Source organism: Brachypodium distachyon, chromosome 2, assembly GCF_000005505.3.
Source record: "Brachypodium distachyon strain Bd21 chromosome 2, Brachypodium_distachyon_v3.0, whole genome shotgun sequence".
Taxonomy (NCBI): Eukaryota; Viridiplantae; Streptophyta; class Magnoliopsida; order Poales; family Poaceae; genus Brachypodium; species Brachypodium distachyon.
Genome location: NC_016132.3, coordinates 35,753,038 through 35,772,069, shown reverse-complemented (window position 1 = coordinate 35,772,069; position 19,032 = coordinate 35,753,038).

Sequence of the window (19,032 nt, the reverse complement as noted above, 5' to 3'; positions counted from 1 at the left end):
AGCAGAATACCACTCAAGATTGTCTGAATGTCCATATCACATTGAGCACTACGTTCTGCAAGTATGTGATGCTCGTGAAGCTGAAACAAAGAGAACCGGGTGAGTTCAAATCAGCTTACCAAGTAGAACAAGAACTAGGAAACAAGCAACATTGTCTTTCAAGAAAGAAGAGAAAACATAACATACAAGATCATCCCGCGTTTTCTGAATTGATTGTAGTGAATCATACATCTGATCAATGTTGTTCTCGGTGATGCCTCCTTCAATGAAATTAGAAATACATGGGTCAGGATTATTTTTTTGCGGAGAACATAGATTAGGATTTTGGGAGACAAACAATAACAAATTACAAGAAACAAGCTGTCTTGGGTATGATTGTCCAAACCTGACTTTTCTGAAACTCCCATGTTTTGACCTTCCAAAGTAATGTTCTTGGTTACATAATCAATGCTTGGTGCCTGATATAAGAAGCAGTTCTTTATGTTAAAGCAGAGTTAAATGTGTTATGACCGCTAGATCATACAGTTGATGAGGCTAGGCTTGAGAGAACACCATGCCAAGAATAGTTTACTTCTTTGGTTAGACTTAAGGGAAACAATCAACATGACACAATTCATATAGATACAATAGAAGCATAACATTTATTGTGATTATCGGGTTATCAGCTTTGAAGTTTTTTTATCACCATTTTGGGCTCGCGGTCGGGTTCGATGGGTCAGGGTCTGGTCCGGACACGGTGGACGGCCTAGGCCAGCATGGAGTTGACGTGTACCTGACAGGTGGGCCCCCGCTTGTCAGTTTTCGTGTCAAAACGCAATCAATAGAGAAATCAGTGCGCGGGAGTACAACGGACCGATAAAGTGGTGGTAATTTTGTTTTTTTTTAAATGTGGTTTTCCTAAGCACGTGTCCCAAATGTGGTGGTTTTAAGTAATTTTCTCTACAAATAAAGTAGATGGTTTCCTTTGAACTTTTATTGTTGTTTATGGGTTAGCATATGATCATATAAGCAGGAATTCCTAGAGGAGTTGCATTCTGTTTTTTCTTTTACCTCGCCTACATTAGTAGGAGGAGATTTCAATTTGGTCAGATTCAACTCTGATAAGCTAAGTACGGTGACAGAGTATAACTGTCTGGACATTATGTCTGAAACCAAACATTTACAAGATAAGGAAAAACATAGGATGAAAGAGGTGACGACAGAGCTTAATACACTCTGGTAGTTGGAAGAGATTAAAAATTAGATAGAGATCAAGAGAAAAAGATAGTGTGGAAGGAGATAAGAATACCAAATATTTCTAGGCAGTAGCCAATAAGAGGAGGATGAAGAAAAAAAAATTCTAGCCATACAGGGGAAGATGGCTTAGTCCAGGATACCCCTGGTATTTTAAAAATTGCTATTCAGTTAATACAAGAACTCATTAGGACAGGAGGAGAAACTTGATATTAATCTAGATGACAATTTTTCATCAGAGCAAGACAAAGTCACAGCTGAGGAGAAGTTTGAGTTAGAAAAATACGTTTCTGAAGAGGAAGTTAAGGAAGCTGTTTTTCAGTTCTTATGCCGAATGAGCTCCTGGCCCTGATTGCCTCTCTTCCTCTTCTATCAGACTTTCCAGAATACCATTAAGAAGGATCTTATTGCCTTATTTAGATATTTTGAACAAGGATCTTTAGGTCTTTATAGATTTTTTGCCATCATTACTCTTCTACCAATGGAACATGATGCTGTCACTACTCAAAAGTACAGGCCTACCGCTCTAACTAATTGTAGTATTTTTTTATTTTACTAAAGCCAGTACTAACAACAGGCTCAGCCCTTGTGCTAATAGGTTAAGTAGTCCCAATCAAACTAGACCATGAAAAAGCCTATGACAGAGTAAGCTGGAAATTTCTTGAAAAAAATGCTCCTACAGAGAGGTTTTGGTCCCAAGTGGAGAGGGTGGAGATCAGGGATTTCCTTCATAAAGGTTCAGTTGGTATTAGGGTGAATGACCTGGACAGTCATTTTTGAAACTGGGAAAGGCCTTAGGCAGGGGGATCCTTTTCCTACCGTCATTTTTAATCTGGTTGCAGATGTCTTCACCAAATGCTAATTTAAAGCTGCTCAAAATAATCATATCTATGGTTTGCTTCCCTCTCTAGGCCCTGGGGTTGTCATTAGTCCACAACGTGCTGATGAGACTCTTCTCTTTTGGAAAATGGTTTGAACAAAGCACAGAATCTTAAATGGTACTACCTCCGATCCTAATTGTTGTACTTGTTTTAGTACAAATTTGAACTAAAACAACGAAAATAATTTAGGTTCGGAGGGAGTATCTCTCTTTGTTTGAACAATTTTCAGGAACGAGAATTAATTTTTACAAGAGTGTTTTACTATGTTTCAAATGTCTGATGAGGCCACTAGGCCCTTCGCCTAGACTCTAGGCTGTAAACTTGGTTCCTGGCCTATTACTTGGGGGTTCCTCTTCATCACAGTAGGCTCCGGAAAGAAAACTTACAGCCAGTGATTGGTAAATTCATTAAAACTTCTTAGATCCTGTTTGGCCAGCATTTCTATCTGTTTACTTTCTGTAATTGAGTTCCCAAAACAGACAATTAAAGTGATTAACTCTCAAATGGCACACTTCTCGTGGGATAATAATGAAGGCCGCACGAAATAGCATCTGGCAAACTGGAAATTAGTTAGCATGAAAATAGATTTAGGAGTCCTTATATTCCTAATACTTCCACCGTCCAACAAAGGATGTCTCAACTTTGACTAAATTTGAATGCATCTATACACTAAATCATGTCTAGATACATCAAAAATTTAACAAACTTGAGACATCTTTTGTTGGACGGAGGGAGTATTAGGGATTTAAATATCAGCCTCCTAAATAGCTGGATCAAAAGGTATAATTTGGACCAAAATAAAATTTGTAGAATGATTGTAGACTACATGTGACTCAACATCCCAATGTGCTTTTTTGTAATGAGGTTAATGCTTCTCCTGGAAGGGGGTGATGTGGGCCACAGGCCCAGTAAGGTGGCCTACTTTGGTTTCTGATGGAATGTGGGAAATGACATTTCAGTTAAGTTCTGGGAAGATAACTGCGTTGGAGGTTCTAGCCATGCAATTCAGTTTTGGGAGCTTTATGTGATTTGTAGAGAACATAACAAAACTGTAGTGGTACCACTTCGAGATTTACTTTCAGTTCAGGAGAGGGTTTAATAATGAACACTTAATGCAAGTTTGGAGGGAATTATCCTTTCTAGTTGGCAGTATGTCTTTATCTTCAGAGTCTAATGCAATGATTTGGCAATTGCCCAAATATCTGGGTTCTGGCTTGAAAACAAATAATTCTACCTACTAAACATGCTCTGTGCAGCTTTCTTATGGACAATGTGGAAATTAGGAATGATTTTACTTTCGCTCTGTTACGTGGTCCGGTCTGCAGGTCCTGTGGAGAAGACTGCATCTTACGCTGGGATCTTGGAGACCGCTGTGCCCAAGCACAAAAGTTCAAGTGATGGACCGTTTGCTGAGGCTGCTGGAGAGTGGGCGATGGAAATACCAAGACTAAGCTGGGGATAAAAAGAAAGAAACCGATACCTACGTGCTCGCTGAGGAAGAGCGAGCTCAACCGGGCTGTGTCCAGCGCTGCGATGATCTAGCATTATGTCATGGCTGTAGGAGTTGTTGAAGTATAAGTGGATTGTCTAGCATTATGTCAATGGCTGTAGGAAAATATTATCATAACACGAAGGTAAATTATAGTACACTGGTTAATCCAAAGAAAAGGCTTATTTCCAGTACTCATGTACATAATTGGATTAAATGTTGTATTGATATATGCAAGGTTGAGTAAGAAAAGCCCTATGAGCAGCTGACTCCATTTTTGTCTTCAGTGCATAGAACAGATAGCTTCAGAAACAACTCCACAGAAACCAAATACTACAATATGCTACTAGTAATTGACGACAGTAGCAGGACAAAACCATGCGTGCAAACAAAAGTCAGTAGCAACTTGGGACTAAACGCATGCCGGTGATCTGTTTTGCTTAGGTTGTGTAATTGCACGGGTTAGTACTAATACTTGCATTCTATGTTTCAGAAACGATTTGAAAAGTTGGATTCTCGCTCTTTTCCAAGTACATGAGCAAATCAACTCCAACTAAACCAAGCAGACAAACAAATGTTGCTAATCCTGTTGGCAAATTGGCCAGAGGATTAGAGAAGCTATCTTGTCGCTCGGCTGCTCTGCCGGTTTGCCTCCCCGCCGTCGACCGCACGCGGGGGACGCCACCCAGGAGTAGACCCCCTTGCCAACCTCGCTACCGCCGACCGCGAGCGCGAGACCACGCCGCGCCGCCATCTACGCGGGCTGTGTCGCCGCCGCAACACACGGCCGCGACAGTTGGGCTTGGCCGATTATTGGGCCTCCAACGTATCCATCTAGATCTAGGTAGGGAAGGCCCACCACTCGTCACTAAACGCAGCCCACTAAAGACTGGAAGGCAGGCCTACCACCTTCGTCTTCCTCCGCGCGACACCTCCCGTCCCAAGTTCTCAACCCCCCTACCTACGGCTTTTGCTCGCCGCCTCGCCGGGCAGCCAGTCCGCCACCGAAAGGACTTACGGAGTAGCACAAGACAAGCAAGTTTACAAGCAGCATCCATCAACGCCCACTGCGATCTCCTGCTAGGTTGCTACGCGGCCAGTCCAAGAAGGCGAAGCGCAAGTCAAGTGGGGACCTCATCTAAACATGGTGGGAAATTTGGAAGGAGAGAAACCGTATAATTTTTTAAGGGAAGGCTTTGCTGTCCTTTGAGGTGGCCTTTTTGATTTGGGTGCACATTCAGAGTAGGATACGAGCGTGCTCTTCTGACCCGAAAGATTAGGCATTCTTGTTAGCCTTTTTGTTTCTTTTACTCCCCCTCTCTCTCGGGAACCCTCATTTGGATCTCTTGTACAGACTTTCTACCTCCCTGATCGAATGACGAGATCGACGTCTTTTTCCAAAAAAAAAGTTTACAAGCAGCACGGACCAACCCAACACGACCCGAATCGCGGAAGCATTTCCAAGCGCATCAATCCACTCCCGGCGGTATTCCGCCCCCACCACAACCCCAATCCAGCATACACCCACGATGAGATCGAAAACAAAATCAACCCCATGGCCACAGAAAACCTCACCTGTTGCGCGACGGCTTGCTCCATCTCGGGCGTGACGTCGGCGGCGTGCGTCCCCCGCGGCAACACCGGGAGCACCAGGTACTCCACAAGCATGCCTACCGCCTCCTCCATCTGCACCACCTGATCTCCGCCGCCGCCGCTGCCACACACCGTCTTCATCTCCTCTCCGATGCCAGCGCCACTCTTCATCGCCGCCACAAGCACTATATACTTCGACTCACTCTGCTCGCTGATCGCTCGCTCGCTTGCTAGGGTTTAATTTAATTGTGGGCTCAACACGCTGAGTTGCGGCGGCCGGTGGGTGCCTCCGCCACTGCCGGTTTGGGGGTTTTGTATAGAGAGAGAGGGGGGGGGGGGGGGGGTACGCACGTGGCATGCAAATCTGGCCGTCCGTCGCCCTTGCCCTAGCCGGATCCCGGCTGTCCGACGCGCTGGTCACGTGGACCTAGTGGCCCAAATCACACAATGGGAAAATGTCGAAGAGGACAGCTCAGTGGAATAATGTTTTTTTCTTTCTTCCTAAAGGCTAAGCAATGCAGTTCAAACTTGGTAAAGAAAAGAACCGTTGCAGTTCAAAGAAAGAAAACAAAAGGAAAAGCTAGCCGGTGCAGCTGTATTTTTTTCCTTCTTCTGTCCAGCGCATTTACTCGAGATGATCGAACGATTTTATTGCTATTTACGACACAAAAGATTTCTAGGCTCACGACAATTAATGACATGATATGGTCACGCGCTTGTTCGATCGCATGCGTTGGAGCATGATATGCCATGAGTTTGGTTGTACGTGGATTGAATTGGTACAATTTTATTTCAAAAACTATAGATTTTAAACCAAGCGTCGGAACTACAATCCGTCACCGTTGGATCTCCCGAGGCAAGAGTAAAACCAAGTCATATCTGGTCAACACAAGTCAAACCTTTTCAAACGGATTTGAAATTTCGTGAGTGGCCATGCCTTTCCATGGAGAATCCATCCGTGCATTCACATTCACATTTTGTGAAAGATGATTTTCGAGGGTAGTTGCCAAGTTGTTGGTCTTGATTGCCATGTCATGTCATGCACATACTAGCTAGTTGTCATTTGTTGTTGGCGCCACTTCCGTTGTCGGCGCCACCAACCTGATTGAGACATAAAGCATCCTCCGAATGCAATGAAGCACACCACGCATATCACCCCGAACAAATAGGACAAATTCCTGTACGCTAAGAGTCCAAATAAGCTGAGTACACCCGTATGTGCAATCTGTTGGAAGCCAATGTCTATTTTTCCTTTTAGTCCTTTTCTTGTTGTCCTCGTGAAGCCAGAAACTTCTCGGAACTCGGAACTTGCCAAGACTTGCCGGGACTTGCTGGGACGTGCCGTGAAGTTGGATCTGAATTTCTTGGCTACACGTGCATAAACAAATCTGCTCTTGCCTTTTTTTCTTTTCCTTTTTTTTTCTAGCAATTTGGTACCGAGATGATAAGGGGAGGCCCAATCTTCTCGTTGAGCTCGTTGTGGATGGATGATAACTCGTGAGACGCTAACGAATCTCTGGCTGTTCAGTCGTTGCCAATGCAATAATTCTCAACCCTAGTTGATATTCGCAACACCACACGCTTGCGCACGTAGCTGCCGACCACGAAGCGGTCTGCAATCTACTAATTCCCAATGGAATAATAGATAACACTTGAATCTTCAGTAGCAAAAGCACCAGATTGAAACAAAGTGGTGAAGGTAAATTCCTGATCGAATCAAAGAGGAATATAATTTCAGATGAATGCTTTCAGCAATTCAACGAAAGGTTCCGAATAATCTAAACGTGGTCTAACTCTAACCCTAGGCGTACCCCTTGTATATATAGGCGAGGGGCGGCCAAACACACAAATGGACTCAGACTCAAACTAGGTTCGACTCAAACTCAAACAACCAATCCGAATAGGACTTGGCTTAAACTAGGACTCGCAGGTCCGGGTGCCCCTTAGATGTGTCGGACTCGTCGTAGGCTGTCCTGATGCGTCTCATACTCGTACTTAACTTGTGGTGCAACCTAGGCATATCATCATTGTTGTTGGCTGCCCCTTGCACACAAGACATTCTTCTAACTTGTATCCTTCATCTTCACTTTTGGTGCGCCTGCCTCCCTCTCCTCCCTCGCACATATCTTGATGTTGGATATCAACACTTGAGGATCCGTACCCTCATCATAAATGATAGCAAAAGAAGAAGAACTAAGTACCACATGCTCATTTTTCATCAAATGAATAAGATAGTGCAACACATATTCTTTTTTTTTTGGGGGGTGGGGGAGGGGGGGGGGGTATAGTGCAGCAGAGCTAAAAGCTTAAAAAGGACGCTGGATATGCCAAAGAGATTGGGGCAAAAGGTGCAGCTACTTGGCCCGTGTCTAGGCCGTTCTAGCCTGATTGCTTGCTCGTCTAGGCCGTAGTTGTCGGCTTTGCAACGGAGCTAGCGTTGGGAGCATGTCAACAGGTACAACCGTACGAGACGTTCGCTTGGCAGCAACCGCCGCTGTCGTTTGGTGGGGCATGCCGCTGCTAGTCTCGTACTTTTTTAAATTTGAGATGGGTTTCAAAGAGACAATTGGGCCGTCCTATTTCTTAGGCCCATCCGGACCAAACCAGGCTAGCTGTCGCCGAGGGATGCAAGTGTATACCACTGTCTTTTTTCTTGTTGAGTCGCTGCGACAGTGCGACACTGCGGTGCGGGTAAGCTCCTCTGCTTCCGGAAGAAGGAGACCTTCGGTGGCGCATCTTCGCTTCCAGAAAAGGAGAACTTCGTGTGTGCATCTTCTCCATTCTGCTCGCCCCGCGAGTCCTCGTCCGCCATGAGATACTGTAGAAACCACAACCAAAACGAACCACTCCGCTAGCACTCTCATCTCCCCCTTTGCAGCCACAGCAACCACTCTGGCGGCTTTTCCCCGCCGTCGTCTCCGCCCTGCTCCACCATCGGCGACCCTCCTCCTCCACCACCATGAGGTAAGAACACAGCAAAAAGAAAACCAGTTTTTGGGCTGCTCACCCACTTTGTGCTTTCCAGCCGCCACGCGGGTCACCTCTCCCACCTCGTCTCTGCTTCGGTTCAACTCTTCCCCGTCCAGGTAACAATGATATCCAAAAAAGGTGTCTTTTTTTCTGAACCGCTGCCTCTCAAGCCTCACCTCACCTCCTCTGTGCAGTAATCGCCACCCCGGCCTCCCCTTCGGCTGCTAGTCACTGCCTCAAACTCAGCCACGGTAGGTTCCTTGTCCCGCCTGAACGAGGATTTTTAGCTACTAGCCGCTAACCTCTTTCTTGTGGTGTGCACCCCGACCCCCTCTCCGGCCGCTCTTCCCCTCCATCCTCTGCGCCGGCTCTGTCCCCGCCCAACCAGGTACGTGCAGCCAAAAAAGGAAGCTTTAGGAGGAGGATATGGGTTTAGGGGGTTTTAGGCCACCTCACATGCCGCCGCAGACATGTCGGCGGAGGCGGTGGGCGGGGCGGCCTTCCCGGAGGCGAAGGAGGTGGCGGCGGTTGCGCAGACAGGGCCAGCGGTGTGTCACATTATAGTTTACTTTGTTGGTATATAATTTATGAGACTACCCAGATTGATATTATTGTATTCGTATACAAAAATGCATTATTCTTATAGTTATCGTTTGAATCACAAAAGTCATGTGTTAATTAATTTGCATGCCCCTCATTGTTCAAACTGAGATCGAGGAACTAATATTATTCTTAAAATTATTACTTTGACCACATAAATCACATGTTATAGTTGGTAAAAAAGAGAAATAAGCATATTAAGTAATATTCTTGAAATTATGTTGCCCCCTTATTGTTTAAACTGATGTTTTGCATGCCTGCTAACCAAATTTAATTCTAAAATTCAATATAGGTCCAATTCCAAATGATGTGCTTGACAGGGTGGCCATCAGGATCCGCATTACGAAGGAAGACGGAGTCCCTACTACACTAGGAGGTGAAGATATTGAGATCAAGATAAAAAAAGAGAGAAACAGAGAGCACACACGCATTAGTTAGATATCCTAACTCACTCACACTTTGTTCACCATTGCAAGGGATGATGAGACAAGTTTTTATGTTTATAGGAGTCCTTGGATCTTTTTACATTTGTCGAGATCTTAGCCATTTTAAATGGTTAGATATTTTCTCAATGGATTGGCAAGCCAGGAGGATTGATCGGGGAGGGTCGTCTCAGACATGGACCCATGAAATAAATAGAAGTAGTGACCTTCTAGTATGTAGGTGGAAGTGAGAAGATTTAAAGTACTCCATAATAGGAAATAAATAAAAGTGGGCATCTTATGTCACACACCGTATTTTGTACCAAGTGAAACAAATAAAAGTTAACATGAACTCATTTCGATTAAGCATTTCATGGATTTGAATTTTTTCCTTTTGGACTTATTTGAAATTTTGTTTGCATATCTTCTCCTAAATGTTTTTTTATTTACAAGTCTTTTGAAGATTTCAAAATCAGTTTGGTTTACTGCCAAAATACTATTTGATGAAAGTAAAATTATTAATTTTTAATAAATTCCTATTCTGCCAAAATCAACTATACTGAGTTTAGGCAATTTAAGCAACTCAAAAAATCCCCATAAATTCATGAGATCAACCTTAGAACATATACAACTCAAATATAAGAAAAGTTTTGGTCCTAAGATCAAATTTTGAGAACATGGACTATTTTGAAATATTTGCAGATTTGGACTTTGAAAGGTTTTTGACTTTTTGAACTCAGAAAAATATGTGACCACCACCATTAGATGCAAAATGATGCCCTGAATCCAAATATATATGCAAAAATATGAAACTGCACAGTAAAAATTTTTAGGGCACGTTCAAAGTTGAATTCTGTCCTGTTTACAGGGACTAATCAAAATCTTGCCCTAAACACCTCCATTTTACCTGAAATTTTGTCAGAGTCTAGCCCTTACTCACTTGCGTCCAGATAAGCCAAAACCTGCTTGGGTAAAGATGAAAAACCTCAAAATTGGGCCTGGAACAAAATCTTTTTTTTTGATCGAAAGCACCTAGAACAGATCGGAGACAGCTCCTGTGACATACATTCCCTGCCGTGAGGGTGGCTGACATGTGGGCCTGGACCCAGAGGAGCCGTACATCAGGGGGTCCTCCTCCAACAGATCTGAGCTGCAGCTCTACCCTCTTTCTCTCCCTCAAATCTTACTTGCACCTAGCCATGGACCTCAATCTCTGTCACCAGACTTTGGCAAGTGGGCCAAGGTCCCACTTGGCAGACTCTCGAGCTCCCTTCCATCTTCCCCTGGCTGTGTGGCCGTTGCCGGCCAACCGGCGCCATCTCTTGTCTCTCTCGCTCTGAGTCGCTTCTACGCCATCATGACCCTGGATCCCTGTCTGCTGCCCTTGTCGGTTAACTTTGTGCTCTGGCCCGCTGCCTCGCCGTCGCCCGCACTCAAGCCGCGGTCGGCATGGTTGCTGTGTGGTGTTTGGCCGGCCACCGCACCCGAGCCTCGCCTCTCTTCTACTGCTCAGCGCTACAGAGCCTTGTCCATAGGCATGCGTGTGAGTTCTAAGCCCAATTTGCAATTAGTTTCATCTTCGGTTTCTGTAATAAGGAGATTCATTGTAGTATAAGATGAACTCCAGTAAGAGTAGATTTTCGTAGGATTTTGTGTCCAGTAAGAGTCGGATTGATATCCAGTAAGAGTCTTTGCGTTGAGTCTAAACCGAAGTTGTATTCGGGTAGTGTCGTGTTGGGCAGGGATTCCTGTCGAGTTGGACGCGGAGTCGGTCTCGTTTGTAACCCATATATAAAGGAATACAAAGGCACGGCGAAGGCAGCTTATTGCCAGGAAAATCTCGAGTTCAAATCTCTTCTAATCGATAGCTCTAAAACTCTGTTTGCTGTTCTGTTTTCTGCCGCGGCAGGAAGAAAGCTACCGCGGCAGGACGTGAATCAGGACGTGAATGGAGTCCGTGAGGTTGTTAATAGCAGCCTCTGGGATTTATCAAGAAGGGAGAAGATCACAAAGTATTGAAGTTGAACAGGCGTTGTATGGGCTACGACAAGCGCCAAGGGCATGGAACATCAAACTGGACAACACTTTAACTTCACTCGGGTTTGAGAAGTGCCCTCTAGAACATGCTATGTACAAACGTGGAAAAGGGGCAGATCGGCTTCTAATTGGTGTTTATGTTTATGATCTCTTAATCACTGGTGCAGATGAGAAGAAGATCACAAAGTTTAAGGAGCAGATGAAAGAAAATTTCAAGATGAGTGATCTTGACTTACTTAGCTACTACCTTGGGATCGAGGTACATCAAAGCACTGATGGGATCACACTCTGTCAGAAAGCATATGCTAGAAAGATACTGAGTAGCTGCGGTATGGAGGATTGTAATCCAACACATGCACCAATGGAGCCACGACAGAAGTTAAGCAAGACGAGTGATTCTGAAGCTGTAGATGCCACGGAGTATAGATCGGTTGTGGAAGCCTAAGGTACTTGGTGAACACCCGACCTGATTTGGCATATTCAGTCGGAATCGTGAGTAGGTTCATGGAGGCACCTACTGAAGAACACCTGGCAGCAGTAAAGCATATTCTGCGATATGTAAAAGGTACACTCGCTTGCAATGCAAGGTCCACTCGCTTGCAATGCAAGGTCCAAATGGAGCGCCGCCGCCGCTGCCAAGCTCTCGGGTCGGGCCAAACCGGACGCCGTGGGGAAGAAGAATGAGGTGGCAAGTGGTGGGCCCCACATGTCTTACTCCTTCCTAACTAAACCACCGGCATGTTCCGATGAGGAAGTTAATAACTTGGCCACCTAACAGTTGGTTGTTTTTTGCACCTACCTCCTGAACGTACGGTGCGTTTTATCTATTGGCACGCGAATGAACGGTTCACAGAGCAGCATTTTCCCTTTGCTCCCTCACTTGTTGTTTGCCACTTTTTTGGAGGTGCCAATAAGCCATTGGCCCCACGCCATGCATGGGGTTAATTTTGTTTTCTCATGCATCATGGTGTGCTTACCTTTTTAGGGAAGAAATTCAGCGGGTTCAGTTGCCGCAGACGCCCGCTCGGCTTATGATGCTCAGCTCCTTGCGTTGATCCCCCAACCAACCCTGAGCAGTATTTGGAAGATCAGGGCCGAAAGGAAGATCAAGTTTTTCCTTTGGTTATTAGAGCAAAATCGATTGTGGACGGCTGATAGGCTTAGGTCGAGACGGTGGCCACATGATTGTGCTCCTTTTGTGACCAAGCTCTGGAAGATATCTCTCACCTCTTCCTGAATTGTTCTTTTGCTAAAGAGGTTTGGAGCAATGTGCACATTTTTGAGCCCTGTCCTCTGCTTCGGTTAGGAGCTGCTGGATGAGAGGATTCTAGCTAATGGGAAATCTGCAGCTGCCAAACATGGATACTCTGTTAGTGCATACGTGTTTTGGCAGATATGGAAGGAGAGATATGCAAGAGAACTTTTTAGCAAAATCGTCGCCCATGAGTTTTGTTGTACGTTTAATTAAAGAGAACTTCAGCCTCATTAAGGCGGCTTGTTACATGTAATTTTGGTCTGCCGAGCTGCTTGTAGCCCGGCTTTTTTTCCCTTCTCTTTGGCGATTCCCCACCCCTTTGACCTGTGCTAGGCGTCGGCCGGGTGCACGAAGGGAAATAATCGGGCCCCTAGTGAGCCGTCCGATGACTTTGCGCGCTGCCGTTTGATTCATTGTGTGATTTCCGCGTTTCATCTTAAACGTGCGTCACAACGTATCCTCTTGCTCTACCGCAAGCTAGCTAGAGATCTCGTCGGAGCACCTAGTACGTTGGGTATTCATCCACATAGCAGCTCACGTACGCCCGGAATCACGCGTGCCGCTGCCACGGCTCCAACGCCATCGGGCACCATGCAGCAGCGCCGCCGCCGCCGCCGCGCGTTGGGCACGCCGTGCCCCTGCCCCTGCTGTGGAGGTACCATGCCGCAATATTGCCGCTATAAACCGGCTGCAGCTGCCATGTACCGTTGAGATCAAGCCGTCTGTCCTTTCTCTGTTGGAGCCGCCATCCGCACTCGACGACGTTCCCATTTTTGTCGCCGTCGTGGGAGGCACTGGCGCCGGAGAAGAAAAGGCAAGTGCATTTGATTTTTTTCGATGTTGCAAACAATGTTTCTAGATGCGAGAAGCATGTACTCCGCAGCAAAATATGTTTGTTTTGCTACATACAAAAAAAATATGTTGCGGTGATTCTGGGTATGCTGCGAGGGGATTTTTTTTATGTTGTGAGAGACCAATGTTGCGAAAAAGGCTCCATATGAGATTTTTGATGCTGCGAGAGACAAATGTTGCGAGGAAATGCTGCATACATGATTTTTTATGTTGCGAGGAAATGTTGCATACATGTTTTTGATGTTGTGAGAGACCAATGTTGCGACCGAATGGTGCATAGGTGGTTTTTGATGTTTCGAGGGACCAAAGTTGCGACAAAATGATGCATACGCGATTTTTTATGTTGGAGAGACCAATATTGTGATGAAATTTTCAACATGATTTTTTATGTTGCGACTAGATCCTACATGCGGGATATTTTATGTTGTGATGAATTTTTTAGGGAGAAATATTGTGTTGAGTTTTTTATGTTTTCAAACGTGCAAAAAATATGTCGGATGCGGCCTTTTGATGTTGCGATTATGAAATGGGTGAGATTCATGTTTTTAAAGAAATCCAACGACCAGGGCACTTCGGATGGAGAGGGGACGAGGAATCGGGGAAGAGGGAGGAACCATCAGACGCGAGGAATCTAGAGGTTGCAGAAGACGAAGGACAGAGGCTGCAGCAGAAGGGAGAAGCAAACCAGAACAACCAACCGAGCTTTTTGCTTTTTCAGAAAAGCTGCTTTAGTTTTGAGAGCAAAAAAAATGCTGCTTTTGTCCAAAGCAAAGAAAACCAAATGGACCCTTAATAGTTTGGGGCGCGCTAGGCGTCAGTCCGGCGGCCAGGGGAAAAAAATCGGCCCCCTTCCGCGCCGTCCGATTGGACCTCCCACGTCCATTGGATTCCACAACTCTTCGTCGCAGCATCAACTCTCCCTTGCAGCAACGCATCGTCGATGGGACACAGCGCTGCCTTTAATTTGCAGCAACAATGGCGAGGCGTCACGGCACCATCGAACACCGGTCGCAGCTTTACCCCGCCGGAGCAGCGATGGCGAGGCGTCGAAGCACCGAAGCACCGCCCGCCGGCGAGAGGCGTTGCAGCAACGACAGCGAGGCGTAGCAGCACTGCTGTAGACAGGTCGAAGCACGCCGCACACCGGTCGCAGCACCGTCCCATCGCCAAGGAGGCTGCACTGCCTTGCAGCAGCTACGGCGATGCGTTGAAGCACCGCGGCGCACCGGTCGCAACACCGCCTCGCCGGCGGGAGGCGGCGGCGCCTTGCAGCAGCGGTGCTTGCATCTTTACGGCAGAATATAAGATGGGGGGCAACAGTGACGAGAGGAGAAAAAGAGGAGAATATAAGATTAGAGTGAATGGAGGGGAGAGAGAGGGATAATAATAAAAGAACATGGGTGGGACCCACAGGAGCAACACATCGCAGCAAAACAGCCAAGCGTCAAACGCAAGAGGTGGCTGAACGAGGACGCTATATCCATCGGGCGATATCTATCATTTCCCTACTAGTTTAGAGGTTCACTCTGAATTTAGTGGTAATTCATTTTGAAAGGTCCAGCAAAAACTGGCTTTCTGATGTATTAGCGGGTAGAGATAACTACAGGGTTTGCCCTAAGGCAAGAAGGAGAAAAAAACGCGAAGTGTAAAAAGTGGAAAAACGAAAAAGGAAGGAAAAATCATGGGGGCTCCCAGAAGAGCTTCCTGAGCGCCTTGGCGCCCACAAAAGCCCATTCCTGAGCTTCATCCTTGATGAAGATGGCGATCTGGGGCATGTCGGTGACCTTGTCGTGGAAAACTCTCGAGTTTCGTTCTCGCCAGATGGAGTGGCACACGAGGATGAAGAGGGACCCGAGGCCATTTTGTAAGTTGGTATTGCAATTTTGCATGAGGCGGTCATGGAAGTCTTGGATCGAGATGGCCCCACGGATGGCTGTCGCGAGGGCAGTTCGGCCAGAGCGCAACCTCGCACCATAGCAGGCTGGAATAAGGGCACTCCATGAAGAGGTGGAAGGAGGTTTCTAGGTTGCGGCGACAAAGCGGACAAAAGTAGCAGTTTGGCCAACCCCGCCGCTGAAGCCGATCGGCGCACCAAAGGCGGTCCTGGAACATGAGCCAAGCGAAGAACTTGTGTTTCAGAGGCGCCCACACGCGCCAAACGGCCTGGGGAAGAGATGAGAGCGTGGATCCAATAAAGTGTAGCCTGTAGGCGGAGCTAGATGAGTACGAGCTGTCTGTCGTAAGGATCCAACGAAAGGAATCCGGAATCTCGGGCTCGAGATGAATCGCGTGAAGTTCCCGCCATACAGGGATGAACTCGAGAAGGACGTCAGGAGACAGATCGTGGCGCAAGTCGCGAACCCAATGAGGATCTGTAATAGCTTGGGCAACCAAAATATTCTTGCGGCGGGAGATGGCACGCAGACGTGGGAAGGCAAGCCGAAGCGGTCGCCTACCAAGCCAGTTGGAGTGCCAGAAACTGACGGTGGCGCCGTTACCAACGGTGACGCGAGTAGCAGCAGCAAAGAGGTCACAAGGGCCCCACGGCCGGTCCGGCGTGTGCCACTCGAGCCAGAGTCAGCGAAGACGGAGAGCCCCACCAAAAACATCGAAATTTAGTGTGTAATTCAAAGGCGTGGTGAGTGTGGTCTCACCTTATATTTTTAATGAATGCAAATTAAGGAAGGACGAAAAACGTTCAGGACTGAAAGGAAAAAACAAAACTCCACGTGACTCGCTCGTCGGACGGCCCGGGGGACACAAAGGACAGCCAGAGACGCGGCCTCGTACACCACGTGCTTTCCGTTTCCTCGTCACGTCCGATCCAGACGCGTTCAGTCCCAATTCTAGCGAAGTTCCAAAAGCCCCAACCTGCAGCAACCACAGGCCGCCGCAACGCAGAAACAAACCCTAGCCTAGCGACCGGCGAGCACACGCAGAAACAAATCCTAGCCTAGTATCGTGGTGGCGGAGGAGATGGAGGTGATGAATTTCGACGGTACTTCTGGAGAGGTGGTGCAGATGGAAGAGGCGGTGAGCATGCTGCTGGAGCACCTGGTGGGGCCCGTGCTGCCCCGTGCCGCCACCGACGTCACTCCGGCCGAGATGGAGCGGGCCGTAGCCCGGCAGGTGAGGAACTTCAACGGATCACGCTATGCATCGGGTTAATTTTGTTTTCTCATATATGCATCGTGGTGTGCTGGATTGGGGGTGGAATTGCTTCGGTCTTGATTCAGATTCACTCCTGGTGGAGAACTGATGAGGAACTGATCACGCCATGCATTTTGTTTTCTCATGCATCGTGGTGTGTACGTTCTGGATCCCTGGATATACTGGCGGTGGCATTCCTTCCTTTGGTCTTGATTCACAGTGCCGGAGCTGACATTAAGCTAAGCATTGGGGTGGTGTTTCCGGTGAGATCGTTGGACGTTTTGGGTAGACCAAGCAAGTGAACTTGTGCAAACTAGTACTCCGTTCCCTCGGACCCATAAAAAAGTGTCATTCACTTAGTATAAAATGGGCGACAGTTTTTATGTATCGGAGGGAGTCCTTATTAACCGATACTAGGCTTTATCCTAATCTATACCTGATAACATAAGGATATACTAAGTTGTATTGCATTTACATATTGGTACACTATTACCTAATGTTCTTGTTTGATGTTACCCTACTGGTGTGAGATGTGATACTTTGGACGCTTGGTAATACATTTAAAAAAGAAAAACAAAAGGTTTGGCCACTGTCAAGCAGGACTGCTGTCAAGTCCTACACTTCGATAAAATATTTGCTCATGTTTTCTTACAAGGTGGAATTAATTATGTCTTCTTTTGCATATTTATGCGATGACTTTTTTCTGTTTTCAGTCCGAATCCGCCACTCCCTTCGCGCTCCAATTTATAGTCCGATATAGTGCATGTTCGAATCCGCATCCGGTTATTATCCGCTCTGCTCTGAATCCGACGAAAAAAATATGGAAAGGATATCAAAAGAGTATTTTCGATCCCATACGATCAGTTTACATCCAATCCAATTGCATGTTTGTCTTCACTGGATGCACTTAGTGGGTTCCGTTTAGTAACGAGGTGGTGGCCTTCCATACATAGATATATGGCTATGTTGGAGGTCTAATCGGCCAAGCCCAACTCCGAGGGCGACACAACCCGTGTAGAAGGTGGCACAGCGTGGTCTCGTGGTCGGCGGCAGCGAGGGCGGGTCCAAGCCTGTTCGGCAACCCCGACGTGCGGTTGAAGGCACTGAGGCAAGCTAATAGAGTAGCCGAGCGTTAAGATTTGCTAGAAGCCACTAGTAGGTTTCTCTAATGCTTTACCCGCAAGAAAAAAAGGTTTCTCTAATGCTCTAGCCAATTTGTGTCAACACGAACTAGCAAGGTGACCCGCACATTTCTGCAGCTATATTTTTTGTATGTTGTTGCAGATTTGTTTCACCTATTTATTGTAGGCGACATATCAGGTGAAAACACAAAAGCTTTCAATCATAGCCAGTAGATTCAAATACACGGATAAGATAAAAGTTGAAGGCTCTAATCTGTTTATTGGATATCTAATGGTTAGTATTGGAAGCTTTCAAGTTTTCGTTTGATAGTGGTTTTATTTTTTGCTGGTTATACTTTGTTGCTACTCTTTGTGACATGTTGGCTGTAAAACTCTTTTTAAAACTCAAATTGGATGTGTGCATCGCTCGGAGTCGGGTTATATTCCCCTTTTAGAAAAAAACAAAAACAAAATGTCCTCTTTTTTTTGCATTGAGATGCTATTAAATCATTAGGCACATGTTTAACTCTAGATTTAAACTTTATGTTCATGTTTAGCTAGCTCATGGATTTCTGCTCAAAAGGACAACTTATTTGGGATCCTTACATAGCATGCAAAGCACTTTCTTACATCATAGTTTTAAATAGCCGCTATAGCGTTTGGAGAGGGCTCCCACAAAGCTACACAAATTTAGCACTAAACTAAGAAAAACGCTATTAGCGCCTCTAATCACGCTATAGCGCTAAATTCTGGGATCACTAGCGCACTAAGCCGCCCCTCCGACAAATTTTTTTGGGCTTTTGGCACGGGCGCGGCCTAAAATTCTAGCACATCTCAAACACTGCCTCAGCTCATCGAAGTTTTCTAGATTTGAGCAAAAAAATCATATGAAATGCAGCTATTGTCCCAATATAAGCACCGGTGGCATTACTAGGGTCACGTGCCACCATGCTGGCATTACAAGTGATGTTTCGATCTAAGTGTTCAGGAGTTCCTACAGATGGTCAAGGGGAAGATTTTTTATCATATGATGCCTCATTTATTCATACTTTTGTATGATTTTTAAAAATCTGCTAAATGTCTTAGCGCCACTATAGCTTCGTTATTGCACGTATAGCTTCTGGAGCAGGCAGCCGCTCTAAATAGCTTAACCCAGCCGCTCTAAATAGCTTAACCCGCTATTTCAAACTATGGCTGACATCATCTTGATGTCATGATGATGTCATTACATGCAAATCCTTTGGAATTCATGACAATGTCCCTTTGTGTGTGTGTATATATATATCCATGAAAACATTTGTCACATATTTTTGTTGTGTACAGTTTAATGAAATGTCAATGCATTTTTTATTTGTTAGTATTTTCCTCCTTTGGTAAATACATTTAATACAGTTCCTCTATGCATATAAGACTCGTAATATATAGCTGG